Source organism: Delphinus delphis, chromosome 15 (genome assembly GCF_949987515.2).
Source record: "Delphinus delphis chromosome 15, mDelDel1.2, whole genome shotgun sequence".
Classification (NCBI taxonomy): Eukaryota; Metazoa; Chordata; class Mammalia; order Artiodactyla; family Delphinidae; genus Delphinus; species Delphinus delphis.
The window spans coordinates 40,948,655-40,964,437 of NC_082697.1; the positions used below are offsets into that span (position 1 = coordinate 40,948,655).

The window sequence follows — 15,783 nt, forward strand, 5'->3', positions numbered from 1 at the left end:
TTGTATATATGTGCCACATCTTCTTTGGGATAGGTGCTTTTTTTATCTCTGTCATTTCATCTGTAAAACTGAGATGAATCTCTAAACAGATACCTATTTATCCCCATTACTGTTTTTAGAGGATATAATTACTATGACCTGAAACTATGCATAGTTCTCCCCAGTTCACTCCTGGCATTCCCCCACTCCCCACCCCAAAGGGCAGCCTGAAAGCTGCTCAACTTTACGCCCTCCAACCACCACCTCTAAATTAATAAAGCCAGAATATACACAGAGCCATATTGTCTAAAGCTAAGCAGTATCTCTAGTAGATAGTTTGGAAGTGATGGGGCAGTAAAGATGAAGTAGAGAGACAATGGATATAAAAGAGTACTTTTCTCCTATGGGATTTCATTAATCTGGAATTAACAAAGGGTTGGAAGATTCATTTGTTCTCTTTCCCTCTCTCTCCTTTCTTTCACTGGGGGCCACTGTAGCATTTACATACACTTACACCACTGCATCCCTTTCTGGGGCTCCAGAGGAAACACCTGCAATGTTGAGACAAGCAAGGCAAGAGTGATCCTGGAAAGCCAAATAGGAGCCCTGTAGAAGAGAGAAAATTATGCATAGAGATTTTGTTTTAATCCGTCACCAGGTTGACTAGATGCCCAGCCTTCTTACTATTCATGTGGTCTGCACCTGTGCTCTGATGTTTCTTTATGTTGTATATTTTTGCAAGAGAAAAGGGGATAGCAACAAAATGTTCTAGAACATCTTCAGTCTATTGTACTTTATATCTACAAGCATTTTCTGAGCATGGGCTAAGTGTAATATAGGACTGTGTCCTATGTCAGAGATTCAAAAATCAATAAGATATGGTTCCCTTTCTATTTGGGGAAGAAGGTCAAAAGCAGGTCAATTACAGGCAAGGTTAAGGAAACCCAGAGGAAGAAAACACTGATGCTGATGGAATCTGCTTATGTAAAGTCACAGAATAGTGAGGAAAACACATATGAAAACTGCTTTAAGGATGAGAATCCCAACAGCCAAGATGTAGAATAATGATAGTAGATAAGAAAGAATAGAATCACTGAACTGAGATGGCTTTCCATACTCTATAAACAAGATGTGGTTTGCTAATATAATGCACTTTTTGTAAAATGAAAACCTGGAGAAAACCATCAAGAGGAGAAATGACATGAGAGACCAGGGTGGGAGGAGAAGAAAGTTTTGAAATGTTTCTATGAAACACTCTCAGAGCTGCCTGTCTATACGTGTTTAGAGGATTAGCTTGCCTTGACTTACATATTTCTAAGAGTCAACTCTGCTGGTATACCTTGATTTCTCCAGCTTTAAGAAGCAAAAAGATTCCACTCTGCGGTGGATATTATAGTCACTTTTTAGTTGATTACCTAGATGTTGGCAATCTTACCAGGGTCGTTGATTTGTTGTCATCAAACTGCCTAATTGGTAGTTATGTTGAAAAGAAGACTGAGTGAAATACTCAAGTGAAGCAAAAAATTACATCTGAGGCTTATAAGTCGTCACCTTGATTGGTATCCCTGTTCCCCAGAACCCTGAAGGCCTAATCATGCGTTCCGTGTAGTTTTACGTGTGTAGACTTTTTCTTCATTATGATTTGCCAGTTCCCTATTGTTCACACTGTACTACAGCAATAATCTTTGTCATTTTTGAACTGGTGTCCGGGTGGCTGCTGTCACATTACATCCATTTTTAGATGTTCCTCAAACCCACGGAGGTGATATGCAGTTTTCTGACAGTGTGATTTTTCTTTTTCAAGGTTTTTCTCTTCGGTGGAAGAGAAATTTGCTGTCGTCTTTGACAGCTGGACAAGGAGCGATTGCAATCTCATTTTCCTCTCAGTATTTTCTACCTTGGCAGCATCATGAATAAGCAACATTTTAGATGGTTGACTTCCAAAAACGTTTCCTGTCAAGCTCCTGTCAGGATTTTGGAAGTCAGGAAACAACTTCTTTTCAGTTGTGATTTTCTATAATTTTGTTTTTGAAGTCTGAATTACGATTTTTTTTTTTTTCTTTCTAAGCTTTATTTTCTCCATAACCTAAAGCTGGGAAGAAAAGGAAGCTCAATTCCTTCCTGTGTTTAGTTTGATATAGAGGGTGTCCTCTCTCTCAGTGGTTCCTCTATATTAATGGTATCCACCAGTAGAATTCTATGATGGGATCCTTTTTATTAGTAGTTTAAATTATTATTGTTGTTGTATTTTAAATTTAATTCTGTCTTTCAAGAGTCAATGTCTAGATTACTTTGCAGTGACCAATTTTAGGATATCATGTGATTTTTTAAAATCCCATTGCATTTCATACATACATATATAGCATAACAAAGAAGCAGAAAAGGGGACATTATCCCTGTCATGCACACCTTTCCAACATTCTCTGTGTTCTTCTCGGTCCTTGCAATCGTTAAGAGGAAAGGAGGAAAAGAAATTGGGAACTAAATTAAATGTTTCACAATTGGTCTCAGAGAATGAAATGAAAGTCTTTTAAACACACCTGAAATCTTTTTCTGATGCTTTCTTCCCTATTTCAAAGCGACAACTTCCCAGGGTCCTTGTTGGGCATCCCATTTAGGCCACTCTGGGGTTACACATCTACAGGATTATTTCTACAGAAAGGTCTTAGAAGCCTGACCCCAAACCTGATTCTGCCAGGATTTGTGTGACTCTGGGCAAGTTCTTTACCCTCTCATTCCCCCAGTTTCCTCATTTGTATAATGGGGATAATAAAAAAGAGTTCACATCATTGGGTTGTTGTGAGAATTTAGTGAGTGAATCTATGTAAAGTGCTTAGGTCAGCAGCACAGAGCAGGCATTATGTATGTGTGATAAAGAAACACATACATACTTAATGTATACCCAGCCTCGTATTTTGGTCCAGGGCCACTGGCTGGACATCTTATCCACCAGTGGTAGAATAGTTTTAACCTTGGTAGCAGCATATTTGCTCACTTGTTTCCAAATAAGTCCCCTGGATTTCCTGACTCATGTGGAGGAATTAATAAGTGTAAGCTGTTTGCATTTTAGCAGAGTCTAAAGTAACCTTATCCCGCCTTTTTCTTCTCTTTTGAGAAAACTTAAAATTGTTTTTAATAGATCGAGTTCATCTCTTCAAGGAATTAGCACATCATTCAGATCCAGGTAACTTCTCCTTGAACTCAATTCACTCATTCCATGCCCAATTTTATGTATTTCAATCAATTCTTCCTTGCTCTAAAATGTTTATTATTATTTACCCAATTATCTTAGAAGGTTCTAGTGGAGTTAATTCCTGTGGCTAGGGAAATTCCTTTAATCAGTAGTCTTTCAATGACCTATGGCCAGGCAGGACTGTGTTTTCTCTCAGCTGCAATCAGGATGCACTTACATAGCTCAGGGGGGATTTCTCCACCATTTTTTCTCCTTCCGAAGCTGATTACAGAATAGCTATCATTCAATAAAAAGTCTAAAGTCTTGTCTAATTCTCTTGCAGTTCACAGCCCTTTAGCCAACTACAGCTGTACACCATTAAAAGTAGGATTTACTGAGCTATCACTCAAATTCCTCCTCCATTCAAGTTCTTAAGTTTCAGAATTGCTTCAGTATTAGGAATGATACATCAACACACAAAGTATTGCACAGTATAGCTTAAGTCATTCTAGTGGGGAGCACCATTTTTTATAACCTCAAAGTGTCTTTGTCACTCCCAAGTAAGTGGACCACCAGTAGGATTGTAAATACTTCTTCTCAGCACCCCTCCCTTTCCATTCCCTCCACTGCCAGGCTCTGGTAGGGGTTTCTTAATATCTGTTTTGTGTGTATGTTGTTGACTTCTTTGGTACCTGTGGATTCCTCTCCAGAATATTTCAAATCCATAAAATAAAATACAAAGAATTACTTAGGAAACCAATTATATAGAAATATATTTACCAAAAATTTAAAATAAATTTGTAAAATATTGATTTATGTGCTTTTACATTAACACATTAAATATCAAGGGCTGCTAACAGCAGGTCTAAAAATTACTATAATTCCTGAGTAGTGATGGATATAAATGATATTTTGGGACTGGAATGCAATACGAAAATATCTGTGATTTCTCCTATTGACAAAGTCACAGGTTGTCCTGAAACCAGTTTGATTTGTTCCCAGCATTCACAAGTAAAAGAAATGGTAAGTTTCAGTCAGGTTCATAAAAATAAGGGTTTTGTTTTGTTTTGTTTTGTTTTCCATACAAGTTCATGGCCCCTAAGTCCCTGAGGATACAGGGATATATGTCTCACGTTCTTACCTTTGAAGAGCTTAGAATCTAGTGGGCGAGGCTGGTGGCAAGGTCAAAGAGTAAGCAGAAATGGGGGCTGCAGTGCCCCCATAGGCTCCATCAGCCTTCCAAATGCACCCCAAAGGAATCATAACATTAGGAAGAAAGCGTGAAATCTTAGGTTAAATATGAATTAAGTTATCCTTAGAAAGCATAAATATTTTTACTGTTGCATGACAAAAAATCCAAATAAAACTCACATGTTTTCTATGGAAATGCAACATAACACATCCCCTAGCTCTGCTTTCAAAGTACCATAGCTGCCCGCTGTGTGTCCCCTTCCACCTGTTCTCCTGTATGGAAATCTGTAGCCCTCCCTGGGTTAAATAAAAAGGCAAATGGATAAATTGAATGACAGTCTTCAAAAAGCATTGCTAAGTCAATGCTGGGAACTTGGAGGCTGAGTGACTGGGTGACTATTACGGGGTGATCATATGGGCACCTTGTGAACCTGGAGCCTTTACACAATTCAGAACTCATACGATTTCGGGCTACTGTGACAACACACACCTGGTGTTTTTGTTACGAGTGCAAGCAGTACTGGCATTTCGTGGAAACTCTTTAAAAAGTTCATGACGTTTAGTCCATTTGAAATTAGGCCTTCTTGATGAACTTTGGGAGCAGTCACAAATTGAAATTTTTTAAGTAAAGTGAGGTATGGAAATATTTCATATTACTTTACAACGTATCATTTCATAAGTTTCTCTTCCTGAAAGGAAATGGAAAAGGGAAAGAAACATCAATTTATGGTGTTGACGAGGTAGAAGGTTAGACTGGTTTTCTCTTGTTAGACAGTAATACCCTTCAGGTTGTTTAGGTGCCGACCGGTGTACGCGGGCTGATGTTCAGATGAATGTGGCCCCTTTGGTGACTCTGTGTCCCTTGTTCACAGCTGTAGCCTCTTTGCCACAATGCGTGACACTTGGTGATCTTTAAATATTTGGTGAATGAATATATGAGTGAGTGAATGAACAGACAGATGGCTGTCTAGATGTGTGGAATGGTGGAATTAAATAAACAAGCACACTAAGCTTCAGTTCCTCCTCTGGGACATGGGAATAATAATACCTATCTGATGGGATTATTGTGAAAATTAAAAGCATTAATGTATAGTCGTCCCTCTGTATCCTGGGTGATTGGTTCAGGACCCCCTCAGATACCAAAATCTGCAGATGTTCAAGTCCCTTATATAAAATGGTGTCATATTTGCTATAACCTACACACATCCTCCCGTATACTTTAAATTATCTCTAGATTACTTAAAATACCTAATACAATGTAAATGCTATGTTAGTAGTTGCTGGCATATGACAAATTCAAGTTTTGCTCTTTGGAACTTTCTGGAATTGTATTTATTTTTAAAAAATATTTTTGATCTGTGTGGTTGAGGCTTCAGGGGCAGAATCCTTGGATACGGATGGCTGACTGTATATAAAGTACTTAGCAAATAGCTAGCATGTAAGTGCTAAATAAATTACAGCTAGAGAACGGACTTGAGGTTATGGGGAGGGGGAAGGGTGAGCTGTGACGGGGCGAGAGAGAGTCATGGACATATACACACTAACAAACGTAGTAAGGTAGATAGCTAGTGGGAAGCAGCCGCATGGCACAGGGATATTGGCTCGGTGCTCTGTGACAGCCTGGAGGGGTGGGATAGGGAGGGTGGGAGGGAGGGAGACGCAAGAGGGAAGAGATATGGGAACATATGTATATGTATAACTGATTCACTTTGTTATAAAGCAGAAACTAACACACCATTGTAAAGTAATTATACCCCAATAAAGATGTTAAAAAAAAATAAAATAAAATAAAATAAAATATTAAATTCTGGTTATTTTAAATAACTGTATACTTTTGCCAGCCATTAAAACTGTGCTGCTTTGAGTCTAAGAACCAGAAATGAATTTGGATTGTAGTTTTATATTCTGTGTGCCTAGTAAGTGATGTTTCATCATGAGGCAAGGGCTTTCTTTTCATGACTAAGAGCCTGATACAGCTGCTTAACAACTGTTAGCAATGGAAAGATCTAAGTAGTCTGTTAGCTAGAAAGCCGTGATCAATAAGTGTGAGTGCTGATCTTCAAAAGCTCCTTTCAAAGCTCTTTTACTACTTTGTACTGGTTTAGTTGCCTTTTCTTAGTAACTCATTAAAATAAAAATGTGGATCTATCCTCATGGTAGAGTTTTCAAAAATTATTTTTATAATTTAGCATTCAAATGACATTTTATATTTACAGATTATTATATGAGAATTTTTGTCCTGCTGTCTTCCCCCAGTGTAGATTAATATGTCCTTATTATTGCAGTTTTCAAAACCTCTCTAGAAAGTGTCTTTGAGTCAGAGTCCCATTTTACCTAAGTTTATCTGTCAAATATGCAATGAATGAACTATATTTAAAATTAATGCTTGCATGACAGAACATTGAGGCTATTCATGGCCTGTATATATAACACGATCTTATTTTTATCTCCTTGCCTGACTTTTGGCTACAGAGGCAGAATTATGTCACTCTTGTGTTCACATATCAAATACAATAGTAATACCAGATACCGCTCGTATTTGTGTGAGCATAGAGTGGGTGACCAAAAGCAAATGACAACAAAAAGAAAGAAACAAAACCAGGGTGGGGGGCAGGTAGAAGAAAGCCATAGAAGAGGGCATGGAAAGGAAAAAAGGCCAATAGGATGACTTAAAGAATTCCGATGGTGATTTTATACTAATGTGTTGAGTAATATTTAGAAAGAGACCAAACATATTATTTTCACAGGGATAATGATTATTTTAGAATTACTTCTTGTCAATGATAAATAGCTTTATTTTAAAACAAAATCCAACTTTTCAAAATTGTTTTTCCCTTCAATGCTATTTTATCAATTTGAAAATTCCTTCACTGTAACATTAAGTAGAACTGTAAAGTTCTTTGAAAATAAAGTATATTCTCTAGGTGCTGCTTTTTCTCTTTTAATTTAATGAGTATTAAACATATTAGCCATACCTACAAAATGTAAATGACATGAATTTAACCTGAGTCTGTTGAACGTGTCATTGTAGCTGGATGAATGAATATCTTCATCAGTCCTATCATTTTCTAATACTTCTTTTTACCACTCACAAATTTTCATACACTGTAAACTTTTTCTATATCTAGTTTAAGAGAATGAACTTAGAATTGACTTCTGAAGACTAAAACGAATATACCTAAAGTCATATGATGGCTTGCTTCTAATTTAATTTGATTGTTGTGTTCAATTTGTAATCTTTTAAAAACTTTTTAATTTTACTAAAATACATCTGTAATACCTTTGACACCCAATTAGCAGCGTTATTTAGCTACGATGTTTCCACGTGTAAGATTTCTAGAGCATTGCCCATTATGTAACATATTGGTTTTCAGGAGAAAAATTCTGACAGCGAATTGTTTACTTTGTATTAGGGCGAAAATGTTGTTAGTATTGGTTGCATTTGAAGGATCCTTTCAAAACTATGTGGTGTTCAAGATGATTTTAAGTACAACATGTGAGAGACAGTAACAGCAGAGATCATATTCTCTCTGTAATTTATTTTAATGCCGTCACGCAGGGAATTCAAGGCAGATAAAACTGCTCCATTTAGAGACCAAATGTGCAGAAATGAATTATCATAATTCCAGATGAATTGATAATATATACTCTCTGGCACATTTTTTATTAGAAATTGCTTGAAAAAATTTATATTGTACACAAAGTAAATATCCGATCATAACCTTAAGATCTCTTGCAATGTTAATTTTCCCTTGATGAATTACAATGCAGTTTCCTAGGCTGCTAATTTCACTAAAGAAGGTAATGACCAGAGCAAAAGTCTAACCAGCTGCCAATCAGGACTTCTTGAAGCGCAGAGTGTCAAAAATTGAAGCAATTTTTACAACTCATAAAAGCCCTTATGTTCCATGATATGTCAAAAACCTGTGATGAAAATCTAATGTTGATGAAGCTACCTTATTTCTCAAGTGTTTTCCCCAAACAGCTTTCACATTTAACCAAATCTTTCATTAATAGTCAAGTCTATTAATATAGTACCATTATGTTATCCATAGAGTACCATTATATTACCCAGCTATTGCAAGATAATTAGTTATATATAAATGTCAGTTACAGAACTCAGTGGATTTATCATAAAAGTTGTAATGGTGGGATTTTTCCATAGGAAAGAAATTAGTCTTTTTTCTGATAATGTGAGAGTGGATTTTTGATTTTATGTTGTAAAAATGAGTTGGCATGCTTCACTTTCACCCTTTGAGTCATTTATGTTGTCATCAAGCCTTTATTCCTAACATAATGGTACTATATTAATAATTTCATGAGGAGTAACCATATTTAAAGTCATTAATTCATTTATCATTTTAGTACCAGAACGTAGTTACTTTCCTGTCTTGATTAAAAGCGATCTTTGAAGGTACTGTGTAATTACATTTCTTCACCATGTCATCATCCTTTCTATTAAAACACAGCCATTACATGTGTGTTTATGTGTTTCTTCACCTGCCTCCATACAAGTAAACATGTGTGGGTTTCTGGGTTTTTGTTATTAGTTGGGAGGTGGGAAGCATTTCCACACATCTGAGTATTTGCTGCCAACCTTCTTGATAATCCTTTTATTCGAGTTTTTAGCATGCTGGCGTACTCCATGTGTGATCTTAATAAAGCAATCCGCATTTTCCCTTTAAAACACATTTGAGAGACTACTACACTTGAGGATCAGCAGCTACTAATTCAGGAGGATTAATTTGGCCTTTCCTCAGTTCTCTGAAAAATCTATTTGTGTAAAAAGGACATACCACACCATCCCCAAGGTTTCTGGAGCTGGGAATTTAAGGATTTAGATGAAGTTACCCAATTTGTTTAACTGTTGAATTTTTGTTTTGGCAGCTGGCGCTTTCCCTTCCTATTTGAGGGGAGGTAAGAAATCTCAGTGAACTTTAGTAATAATGTTTATGGACCCACATGTACAAGTTTTTCAATAACCTTGAGGGTGGTGTGATGATAAATGGGCCAGTGTTTTATTTCCTAAACAAAAACATAGTAACCAAGCAAGTACCATTTATAAAATACGTGAAAATATTTCAAGGCATTGCAAAAGTGAAGTAATTGTCATGGCAGATGAGACATTCCTCCAGTCTGAGGGGACATCATCCCTGAGGATGATCACATCATCCCTGAGGATGGTCAGCCACCAGCGTCCCTGTTAAATTTTTTCCCCTGTGTCCTGTGATTTGCTGTTTTCGGGACTACCTCCCTGTTACTGTTCTCTCAGGAGGGCAATATCTTATCTTCCTCACTGAATCAGAAAAACCAGGTCCACCTCTTTCCCCAAAAAACTGCCATTGCATCCCAGCCTGGTAGGATAAAAATGTTTTTCACTAGACTAAGAATTTCTAGAGGCAGCGCCCAAGGTTTATTTACCTTTGCCTCTGTAGTGCCCAGTACACAGTGCTTATTAATACATGCTAATGAGTAGTGACTGCTTAGAGTAATAATAGCCAATATTTCTGTGGCGTTAAACATGGGTAGAATAATAGTACCAGTCAGGGTTAGAGCTCAAAGTCTCTGCAGTAAGATTTTCATTGGAAAAAAGGAAACCTAAAGATCAGAATGATTTCTGTATGTAGAATGACTGATTATAGAGTAGTTCCCTACTCTACATAAATGCAAATATCAATATTTTAATCAAATTAGGTCATTTGTAAAATTTACAAAACGGTTCTTATAGAACTTTCTAACTCAGAGTACCCATATGACACATAAAATATGGTTTACTTTCAATATATTTTTTCCAAAATCTATTAAATTAAAAAAAAATCCACAAATTAAACCACACTCAAGGTAAAAATGAAATTAAACTAAGAAGTATCAAAATGTTTAGGTAACAGAAGCTAGCAGTCTAATATGGACCTTCCTACTTCTCTCTTTTTGCTCATTTAAATGTATATAAATCTCACCTACACAGAGGATATTTGTTTTGTTTTTATAAAAACGGAGTCAGGTCATATATATTATTACTCTTCAATGTAGTTCATTTACTTAAGAGTATATGATGAACATTCATTTGGGTCTTGATAATTATCCAATTTATCTTTTTAATAGCTGTATATTATTCTGTAATTTGTACCATTATATGTTCAACCAAGAATGTCTCTATTAAATAAGATAAGCATCACCTATGCCAATTAATCTACTATTCCTAGGGATTTAAGCTGTTGCCTCTCATCTGGAAAACAGAGAAAGAAAAAGATGAAAGTCCACAGTTTCTCCTCACAGTACTATTTGCAATAGGTCCATGATGCTACCACTGAAATTAATGTGTTTTCTTGGGAGTAGACAGCAGAAGCAGAAGCCTGTGGGTGTTTATGAATTCCAGATGTCCAAATTCCCCCACTTCACATTTAAGGCCCTCTATACTAAGGCTCCCACCTCCCTGTCCATTTTTGTTAAAGAAATGTTTACATCTTAGGACATGGATATAAAGAAAAGGAATAGCAGTTTGTGTTCCAATATCCAGTCCATCATTTTCCTGTCGTGGGCTCAGTCAGCATGGCCATGAAGCATGGGCCATCTGGTAGGAGGAAATAATCTTAGAGATTACTGAGGGTAGGGCTAGTGGAACTGGTCCCGAAGAAGGCACTGTCCATTTCCTCATCTCTCCATCAGAACTGATATCTACTAGGTTTATTCTCGTGGGCAGGGATATCTAGATAGTAACAATGTAAGTTTTGAGGGGAGAGTATCTTCATTGCTTATAGCAAGGTTCTTCTGGATTGAGCCTTGACCACAGCCATGGTGCGAGGAGTACGAAAGATCTAGCCCGTAAAGAGACTGGGAAGGGCATTTAAGATCTTAGCAGGACTGCAGTTCACTCAAGGACATGGGCTGCTAACAAAGAACTAGAGTTGGAGCTTGGTCATGGGAAACTGGGCACATATATTGGGGGCTAATATCCAGCTGTAGCTCTCTAAGTAAACAGACCCCCCCCCCCAAGGTTTGCCCTGGGTACAGTGGATGTCAGACTCAGGGAACAGAAGCTAATGCCAGTAACCCTCTTTTTGTTAGAACTCCACATCTAATACACACCCAGGCTTGGTTCTCACTGAGTCACAGGCTGGGTGGGGCTGGGCTTACAGGATGGATATCCTCAGTTCTTGCCTCCGAATCCAAGTAGGGCATGCATAGACTGATAACCACTTGTTTTTGCAGTGCTTCTGTGCATTGAAGCCTGGAGTTAAGCGAATAACTTTCTTCTCAGAGAAGTCAAATCCATATGTTCAGAAGGCGGTAGGCAGTAGAAGGAGACATTTTGTCACCTCCTTAGAGTGCCTAGACTTAATACAGCCCGTTATTAATCCAGTAGATGTGTTCCAGGTGCTTTAATAGCTGAGATATACAAAAATCTGTGTCACCTCATGCTGGTTACCACTATATTTTGGTGGGCAAGTCTTCCTACTTGGAAAAGAATGTCTGCAACTTACTGAGAAGTCTAAAGTGTAGAAAAGCCTAAACATCTTTTCATGTAAACATGTCCTGATCTGACTTTTAGCTGTGAAAGAGTTGGTTATCATTATTGACTTCCTGTTTCCTTCAGGTCAAATTGTTGATATCCCACTATTTTGATCTATTTCCTTACTCTAGACTGGAAAAACAATGTCAGTAATTCTCTCACCCCTGTCCGTTTTTTTAAGCTTTGGGCTTTTAAAAAAAATGATGAAGGAGAACAGAATTTATGGCAGAGTTATTAGGGGTTCTTAGCCATGAGAGGGTTACAGTTCCATTGCTAAAAGTTAGTAATTATTTGTTTTTCTTGTGGATTGAAAAATCAAATGGAAATAACTCTTTCTTGTCTTTCAGTTGTCTGGGTAGACTGACAACAAACAGCTAACTGTTCTGTGGCCACATAATCCCCATGGAGACTAGATTCGTTCCTTTTATCCTTTTATACTGCTTCTCCACCATGATGAGATTTTTTGAGGGACAGATATGAGTCCATTCCAATATGCAAAAAGTTAGTTATTAATACACCTTCACACCACACATCATAGTGCAACCTTTAGTATAGTCGCCAGAAGCAGTTAAGAGCGAAACACTGGAATGAAAAGTGAGCTCATGTAATTTGGTCTATGAAAAGCATTCAGAGACAAAACCGCAGAGGTAGGTAAGGTACAAGCACTATTGCCAGACTGAGAGCTGAAAATTATAAAGTGTGGGAAGAAGAGCAGTGGAACAGAGGCGGTAGAGAACAAAAGAGGTACGAGTTCCCACAGCCACTCAGTAGAACATAGGCTTGTAGGATGCCAAGAGGGGTTATGTCCAACTTAGGGTTCTGTGATCAGGTAAGTTTGAGAAATACTGAATTAAATGTCATTAAATAGATGTCCTTCCTGCAGTATCGCTTACTCTACTAGTGTGCACTATTAATCTCCAAGACAGGGACCAAGTATGCTGCATTTCCCAAACTTGTACAGTCTGAAGGACAGTATTGCTGTAGGAAGATGTGATGAAATGCCTAAGAGAAAAGACCTAGGAAGAGAGTTCCCCATGCCAAGAGGACTAGTCTATAAGGTCTTAGAAAGAGGAAATTGGAATCTCTACAGAACTAGCAATAACTGGACCCTAATTTTAATACACATAAAAAAGGACCAGAACAAGAGAGGAGAAGGCCAGAGGAGGACAGGACAGGGCTGCCTATCCTGGCTTTGACTGGACCATGTTTCCAAATCCTTGGTGATCAAAGCTGAAATAACTTATCTAAGGGTATACAGAATAAGTGATAGGGGTGATACGGGTGTGTGGGGAGGGGGAAGAGGACACAGCAGAGCAAGGCAGAGACTGGAAACCCTGGATTGTTTGATTACAAACCTCAGTCCTGAACCATGTGGCTACACTGTAACAAATTCAAGGAATGAAGGTAGCATACATAATATATGTCAGGAAGCTCAGGGGTAAGATGACCACAACGCCATGGGCCTAATTCCTGTATCAGGATGTGTGCCTCTTCAGATCCCCTGGCCTCAGCTGCAGTGACCAGTTCACAGCTCCAAGTAGCCTAATGCATGTCCAACCCACAGGACCTCACCAAGTGCCATCCCTACCCTGGATTTCTGTGTTGATGCCGTTGATACTTTCTGGGGAACTCATGCTGAGGCTGTGGCTCAGCTATTTAGCAGGTTCTGTTTCTTGTTTATATACAGATACTTATGAATTCATAAATACATTCCTATTATGAAAAATCCCAATAGAGGTTCTGATAGGGGCCTGGTCATATGATAAACAGCAGCAATTTGAAAAGTCCTAGAAACTCTCTGGTCACTAGACAGATACCAAGTCAGGCACACAGAGATACGCAATCAGGGTGGGTTATGCCATCAATATTTTGGAAACATGATTGTCTCACATTTTATGTTCCTGCCATTGGCTTATTTTCATTATTTTACATAAAAGTTTAGACAATTGACTGTAAGGGATCTTTATTCCGAAGTTTCTCTCCTAACCTAAAGTATGATTACCCTGTAAGTAGTAATATTAACTTTAATAATATTAATTTTACATCTTCAAAAATTTCAGTGAAAAATAACTTTGCCATAATATAATAGTTTGTCTCCTATAACACCAGCATCATATTTCTTCTCTCAAACTATGAGCTAACTGTAACATTCGTAGCTAGCACAAAGATCATTATTGATTTCCTGTCATTCAAACACAGTCCCTTATTCTGCTAAAATTTCATTGTTTTCTTTTCTAATTTCTTCCCCTTTTTAATATTGGGTAAAACTGTGTCATATTATTTGACCACTGAATTTGACAACAAAACAGTAATTTAAAACAATAACAAAAAACTTTGAAAGTCAAAAACACAAGAACCCCTACCATCAGTTTTTCCTACAGATAACTCAAGAACATTTGACATTTCTGCAAACAGATGAGTCTTATGTGACATATAATGTGGACCTGGGCTCACTCAGATCACCAAACTGAAGGAATTCCAAAGCTGGAGACCTTATGGCAAAAATGTCTACACGATTATCTAAGTGTAGAACTAAGGGTGGTAGTTCTCATCTGTTTGCTTGTCCTTGGCAGGGTCCTCATGGTTGCATTCAGCCTTCCAATCCTTCCCCTCAGTCCCAGTAGCTACTTATTTTGACACTGGGAAGGAATTAGGCCGTTAGCAATGCTCTCTTTCATACTTGGGGCTTCCTGACATGTTATGATGGACCCTATTTCTTTTCTTTTTTTTTTTTTTTATAAATTTATTTTCTTTATTTTATTTTTGGCTGCGTTGGGTCTTCGTTGCGGCAAGCAGGCTTCTCATTGCGGTGGCTTCTCTTGTTGCTGAGTGCAGGCTCTAGGCACACAGGCCTCAGTAGTTGTGGCTCGTGGGCTCTAGAGCACAGGCTCAGTAGTTGTGGCACACGGGCTTAGTTGCTCCGTGGCATGTGGGATCTTCCTGGACCTGGGCTCGAACCTGTGTCCCATGCATTGGCAGGCAGATTCCTAACCACTGCACCACCAGGGAAGTCCTCTATTTCATCTTTGTCCCTATTACACTATAGCATTATGGTCAGGACTAAGGTTTAGGGTCAAACAGTCTCTACCCCGTCATTTATCAGCTCTGTGTACCCTTGGTTAAGCTGCTTAACTTCTCTGAGCCTCAGCTTCCACATACGTAAAGTGGGAGTCTTTGCACATATGTAAAGTGGGGGTCACCGTGAAGTTGAAATGATATCGTGTGCTGTAGACTACTAGGGTCCTGCACGTATACCCTGGGCCCTCGTTTATACACCCCAGACTCTACTTACTGAGGACACTTCTTGCTCCTTGCCTGCTTTCTGGCTGCAGCAGCATGGTTGGCTCATTCGCAAGGCAAACTGGAAGTCTCCAGAAGTGATGCGTCCAGAAACAGCCTCTCATTTGGACTATCTCTGAGGTGTGTTCTACACTTTTCTAGAGTTCCCTGGCAGGATTGAGCTCTGTGGCTCATAGAAGTTAATTGCTTGGTAGTACCTCCTTCCTCTTCCTTCTGTTTCATTTTTCCTTCACTTACTGGTTTTCCTGGGATCTTCTTTCAAACAAATTACTTGTACTTAAATCCTTGTCTCAGTGTCTACTTCTGAGAGAACTCAAAATAAGATATGTGAAAGGCTCTTAGCCGTGTGTCTGGCACATAATAAATGATACTAGTTATTAATTCCAGAAGACATTTAGATATGTAAAAAAAACCCAAGGAGCTATATTTTTGAAAACCATCCTCATGGCTGCCATATCTGCTACTCTGATTTTTCACCCTTTCTCTTGTTTAAAAAAAATCAGTTTTTAAAACTTGTTTTGTAGTTAAACAGCACAAGCTTGTTCGACAGGCAAATCTGGGCAATGAGTTTGCCTGCACTAATATTTCTGCCCTTTAAAATCAAAATTTCTCACACTTATTTTGGTCTGGC

At 38.2% G+C, this 15,783-nt stretch overlaps 1 protein-coding gene across 1 annotated transcript in view; it reads left to right on the top strand.

The window, feature by feature from the left end:
• MACROD2 (mono-ADP ribosylhydrolase 2) overlaps positions 1-15,783 on the top strand; it is a 1,989,932-nt gene that overhangs the window by 611,532 nt on the left and 1,362,617 nt on the right. The gene's annotated exons all lie outside the window — the stretch shown is intronic.